Below are 5,988 nucleotides of genomic sequence, written 5' to 3' on the forward strand. Positions count from 1 at the left end.
CCACCCACACGCCAGGCGCGAGCGCGCGCACGAGCACACCCACACCGCTCGCTCTCCGCCCTTTCTCGCCTGTTCCCTCGCCCCGCCCGGGCGGCCCCGCGCGACGTGCTCGAGGGGGCGGGGCCACCGCGGAGGCCACACCCACCTGGGCAGCCGGGGCGTGGGGTTGGTTCTTCCGCGCCGAGTGGGGTAGTGGGTCCTGGAGCTGATTGAGTGCACGTGGGACGTCTTACCTGGGTTGCCTCGCGCGGGCAATCCCTTAGAAAGGATTGTTCATCTCACCAAGAAGGTCTTAGCGAAGCTGGAAGAATGGAAGGAAAGCTGGGCCCCCTCTCCCCCCACCACCGAACGGGCCTCCGCGGGGAATTCAAGAACTTCCCGCAGCCGGGAATTAAAAGCTTTGGATTTAAAGCGTCGGGGCAGACGTTAGTTTGCTACTCCCGCTTAGCACGGCGTTCCTTCCCCGTCACATCTTCCACTTGCTTTCCCTAAAAACCCTACCACTTGAAACAGGGAGCTGCGGCTGCAACACATACTCCACGTACTCTGCACAGCCTTTTAAGTGATGTCTTTATTCCCGGACTTAGAACCCCGGTCTTTCCAAAACTTTTCTCTGACGCCGCAAGCCTCATCTACCTACTTCACACACCTGGAAACAGTAATGATAGTATATAAGGTTAAACCTGCCCTTCTTCATTTACACCACAGCTAAGCGCGCTGGTGGGTACGTGGAGAGATATTAAAGATGCCTAAAGTAGACAAGGAATGGTGGGGGGAGGGGACAGCATATTCACTTCAAGCAAAAAGTGTATAGGCGGAAATTAGATTTGGGTAAATTTTCTTTCCTATTGATCTATTATTTCAAGATTTTGAAATAATACCTTTTTTTTTTTTTAACCTTTGATTGTTCCTGAATTAGAGCCGCCAGCACCCACCTAGGGAACATAAGCAGATCTTGGTTCCAACCAACCTTCTTTTGGTCTGGGATTCTACCCCCACCAGGTCTGCAGCCTCCCATCTTCCCCTGGTCAATATCTCAGAAACAAACAAATGGTTTTTAAAAATTAGTAACTAGAACAAAACTGGCAAGGATGATTTTTTTTAAATAGGAAAACAAAATCACCGTCACAGAAATCTTTACATGTGTTAGCTATAGTTGTCTCTGTAGACAAGTACAAACGTCCCCAGGACTCTCATCTCAATCGTCTCCCAACTTCATTTAGCCTCATCCACCTCTCCGTACAGAACAGCAACTGTCAGTGGAAGAAAGGATGGCCTTGATCATCTCCAAAATCCCTTTAAAGTGTGAGATTAGGAATTGCTATGCCTGACTGGTTGTCAAAGGTCTAGTCTGGAGCAATAGTCACCAAATATTTTTCATCACCCACCTATCAGTAAAAATGTTTGGCCTCTCCCACCTCCCAGTATACGTATTTAGCTTATCCTAAAAGGCATGGACTTAGAAGCCAAAATGACTACTCAAATTTTTGCTTTGCTGCCAGCTACCTGTGTCCTTGGCCACATCCAAACTTTGCCTTAGTTTCTTCATTTGTAAAATGAGGATAATTAAAGTATCTACCCCACAGTGTCATTATGAAGATTAAATGAGTTAATATTTGTAAAGCATAGTGCCTGGTAGATGGTAAGGGCTATATAAGTGTTAAATACATATATAATTAATTATGTATAAAATAATATATGTAACATATGTGTGCATATATGTATATACACACATGTCTATTATAATGTTGATGTAAAACAAATAGATTGCCAGTTATTTCTCCAGTAAAAATAATTGCAGTTCAGGGTATGCTACCATGGCAAGGCACCTGCAAGTCTCCCCGCCCACACACACCCCCAGTAAGGAGAGAACTCTTTTAATGAGGGGAAAAGGAACTTCGGAGGGCTAGAGTAAACAAAGAGTCCATTGGAGGAATTGAGAGTTCCAAGTACAGGGGCTTTTCATTGGTAGAGTTGTGACAACCTCTCATTGGCTGAGCTCTTGCCAGGCAAGAAGAGGAAATCTTTCTTCCTTTTGGTCTCTGCTACTGTCATAGGGCTTAAGAGCTCCCTCTTCTGGTCTCCTGACTCTATATTAATTGAGGTTTCTGTTTATTAATTTTTATGATATGCCTAATATGTTAGGTACATTAAAAACATATTCACAAAATATCAGAAATAATGATTTAAAACATACATGTGTATGTGTGTGTCTGTATGTTTTCTTTCTGTACTCTGCATATTCTGTACCCTCCTTGGTCTGTGTGCACCCCAACTTAGAGCCTATTGACAAACACAGTATTGACGAACACAGTAGCCATTAGCCACATGTAGTTACATAAATTAAAATTTTAGTTCCTCAGTCATACCAACCACATTTCAAGTTCTTAAAGGTCACATGACTAATGAACAGTTCAGATATAAAATATTTCCATCACTGCAGAAAGTTCTACTGCGTAACACGGACAAAGCTGAAAAAAACAAGGGACTCAGGCAGTAGGATCAACTCCTGACTCAAACCTGTAATTGTGGTACCATGTTCAAATCAAGTGATAAGATCTCTCTCTGAGCCTCACCTCTCTACAAAGTGAAAATAAAAATAGGAACTACCTCATGGATTGCTGAACAGAGGAAATGAGATAAGGTGTGTAAAGGCTTTGGCAGACTGCCTAAAACATAGAGGAACTTGAAAATGTTAGTAAAATTTGAGTTTAACCCAATTCTATCCATATAAGCCTGAAAGGCAAAGATCTTGTTATTGTCCTTGACTCTAGTGAGTAAGTTTTTCAAGGATATGTATTTTGGAAAAGACAAGAGTTTGGTTAACTTTTAGTTGAAAACAGAGCATTCGGAGAAAGATGGCAAATACCTGGATTTCAGTTACTGCTTGATTTCTTTGTCCTCCTCACCCACAACCCACGGACAGACCCTGGTCTTCTCCCAGTCGCGCCCATCTCAGCGAAATGGCCCTGCCATCCACAAACCCGATGAGCCATCACTACCTCATCCTCTTTCCCATCTTCTTTATCCAATCCCTTTGCCTCCAAAATATTGTAGGGTCTACCTCCAGAACACTTCATCTGATCTCTTCACTTCTTGTGTCCGCTCCACACAGGGGCAATAAAGGCTTGTGTCACTCCCCACTGAGGCTGCCATATACAGTGGTACAGGTTGTAGTAGAACAACCTTATGGAAGAGTGCCTCTCACAGTGAAGCATTGTAAACTTTACATTTATCACAGATATTCTTTGGCAGGTGTCAGTGAAGTGCCTTGCTGTAATAAAAGTATTTTACAACAATTTTCCAACAAGATGGAAATGCCTTGAGGAGTGGATACCTTTTTCTAATTTGCCCAAAGGTGCCATATGGGGTAGTAACATTTCTACTTCACTTAAAACAAAATGGCAGCTCATCACCAGGTCCTTTAAGGCCTAGCAGAACCCAGCTTCTGTCATCCTCTCCACCTTAAGACGATGCCACAGTCCGCCAAATTCCAGTGACGGTGACCTTCTGTCATTTTGAAAATATATCATGATCTTTTCCACTGTTGGAGGCCCACTGCCCAGGCTACTTGTCTATCTAGACAGCCCCAAGCCCAGCCCGCCCTGCCCTTCGCATAGCTGTGGCTCCTCGATATGTCAGGCCTCTGTGCCCTGAGAGAGTGCCGTTATTCTCCGTCACAGCCCTGTGTGTTTCCCTCTCAGGACTCAGAAGTCTGTCTGGACACTGTAAACTCCATGAAGGCAGGGAGCTCATTGTCTTGTTCTCCTTTCTATCCCCAGATCCTAAAAGGACAGGAGGTTGTCCCAGCTTGTCAGTGGTCAGTCAGCTCAGCGTTATTGCCACCCCTTTCTACATTCGCCTCTGCAGATGGGGAGAAAGCCTAGAACTCTATTTTCCAGAGAACTTTTCCCTGAATGGTCCCAGGTTAAATTCTGCCCATGGAAACACATATGTGAGATCTGAAAGGCAGAAAAGGAGAAATCATTTCTCTCCAGTACACCTTCAGGCAGCTCAGACGACAGGGAGCTGTTTTCCTAGACTTCTGAGAAAACATCAGACAAACCTGAAAAAAATGACATTCTATTTTTAAAAGGGTGTGTGTGGGGCGGGGGCTGAATTCTGAAAAAGGGCAGTGGAAACGTTCCAGATTAAAAGAGGCAAACGAGACATAACACCTAAATGCAATACATCCCGCCCTCTAGATCCGCAGATGCAGAATCTGAGGATAGAAGGGGTCTGACAGATGCAGAATCTGAGGATAAAGGGGGTCTGACAGTACTATGCCATTTTATACAAGGGACTTGAGCACCTGCGGATTTTGGTATTCGTGGGCAGAAAGGTGGGGGAGGCGGACGTGGGGGAGGGAGGGCTTTCTGAAACCAATCCCCCCTGCGGATACGTAGGGATGACTGTAACTGACCCTATACTGGGTCCTGTACTAAAAGGGGAAAGTGCTGCAAAGGATATTACTGGGTCAATTGACAGAATTGGAATGTGAACAGAGAATTAGATGAAAGTCTTGTATCAAAGTTAAATTTATTGTTCTGGTTATATAAGAGAATATCCCCATTTCTAGAACATACACACTGAAGTACTTAGGGGTAAAGGACCATGATGTATATAATTTATCCTCAAATGATTCAGAAACATTTTTAATATATAACATATAATGTAAATATTAAATATGAAAGAGAGAAACCACCTCTATAAATGATAAAGCAAACGGGGTGAAACGTTAGTAGGCGAATTTGTATAAAGAGTATATGAATATACAGGTACTATTTCTATTCTTGCAAAATGTAAGTGTGAAGTAATTTCCCCCCTCAAAAAAAGTTAAAATATATATATATAATGAAGCATTAAATAAACTATAGTGAATAATGCAAGACAAACTAGGATAGTTGTCTTAAGTATCCAGTCTCAAAATAGGCCCAGCCTGATAGCTACAATTAAAGAACAATACATTTGCTGTTTTTTTCTAAGTCTTCTGTGAACAAAAAGTGAATTTACTCTTCTTGCAGAAGACAAATGCTCCCTGGCTATGGGAAAATAACCTATCATACACAGGGTGTCATTCTAAACATTTAAATATGGGACATTTGTGGCTTTGCTGGCCACTGTGTCCTACGAACTAGATTGGGACAATATATTTCCTGCAGATACTGGATGAAATGGGAATAGATATTATATTCCTTATAAAAATTCATCATGTAAAGAGAATAATCCAAATTATAACCACATCCCCAAATTGCAGCATTGCACACTTTTCACTTTGAAGAAGGAAGTCCCCAGTACCCATGGAAATACAATGCTATGTTGTTTTAACAGAGAGCCTTATAGTCAGCTTCTAGACCATTTAGAAAAGTTTCCAGTGCTTGCTTGGGCAGCACATATACTAAAATTAGAAAGATACAGAGAAGATTAGTATGGCCCCTGCACAAGGATGACATGCAAATTCATGAAGTGTTCCATATTTTAAAAAAAAGAAAGAAAAGATGGTGTACTAGGAGGATGCAGAATTCATGTCTCCTCACAACTAGGGCACCTACCAGGCACCGGTGGGGGACCACAGACACCTAAGGAGACGGGAGGAACCCCCAGGAACTGGGACGTGGGGCGTGGGGGGGAGTGAAGGGGGAGGAGAAGTGGAGGCGGGACTGGACTGGTGCCTCTGAGGCGCGGCTGGGGGAGGGGAAGGGATCCCACGCCAGAAGGGGGAAATTGGGGAACCATTGGGAGGGCAGAGGATCAAAAGGGAGTGTGGCCAGGTTTCCCCCGCCCACTTGGACCACCAGGAACCTGCTGAGATCCTCTGCCCACTGAGGAGGTCCAGCTGTGCGGGTCCTGAGGGAGTGGGAGGGAGGGAAGGGGGAGCAAAAGTAAAGGTCGGACCTCCTGGACTGGCACCCCTGAGGGGTGGCTGGGGGAGGGGAGGAGTTCCTATACCCAGTGGGACCCACCCATAGTTAGGGGTCCAGCGGCGAC

The 5,988-nt window shown here is 44.4% G+C and overlaps 1 non-coding gene across 1 annotated transcript; it reads left to right on the forward strand.

Annotated features, from left to right (window-relative positions):
* Positions 1-5,374: 5,374 nt before the first annotated feature.
* On the forward strand, positions 5,375-5,481 carry LOC112407359 (U6 spliceosomal RNA). Its single transcript, XR_003004728.1, has one exon. It is a non-coding gene; the product is annotated as a U6 spliceosomal RNA (small nuclear RNA).
* Positions 5,482-5,988: the final 507 nt, after the last annotated feature.

The sequence above is a fragment of the Neophocaena asiaeorientalis genome, unplaced genomic scaffold, assembly GCF_003031525.2.
Source record: "Neophocaena asiaeorientalis asiaeorientalis breed wild unplaced genomic scaffold, Neophocaena_asiaeorientalis_V1.1 scaffold29, whole genome shotgun sequence".
NCBI lineage: Eukaryota > Metazoa > Chordata > Mammalia > Artiodactyla > Phocoenidae > Neophocaena > Neophocaena asiaeorientalis.